This window comes from Brassica oleracea, chromosome C7 (assembly GCF_000695525.1).
Source record: "Brassica oleracea var. oleracea cultivar TO1000 chromosome C7, BOL, whole genome shotgun sequence".
NCBI lineage: Eukaryota > Viridiplantae > Streptophyta > Magnoliopsida > Brassicales > Brassicaceae > Brassica > Brassica oleracea.
This window is the reverse complement of record NC_027754.1, coordinates 1,290,107-1,290,322: the sequence shown is the minus strand read 5'-3', so window position 1 is coordinate 1,290,322 and position 216 is coordinate 1,290,107.

Here is a 216-nt window from a genome sequence, read left to right as displayed (position 1 = left end):
ATATATTTTTGGATTATTATTTCATTATTAAAATCGTAACTATATATATAAAGATTAGTAAAATACTATTTTATTGTCATATTCAAAGATATTGTAACATTTCACAAATTTATAAAGTTTTTAAAAAATTAAACTTTTCGCTTCATAGATTTATATTATCGAGTAAATAATTAAACATTTAGTTTTTGTTTAATTTTTAAAATAAAATATATAGTT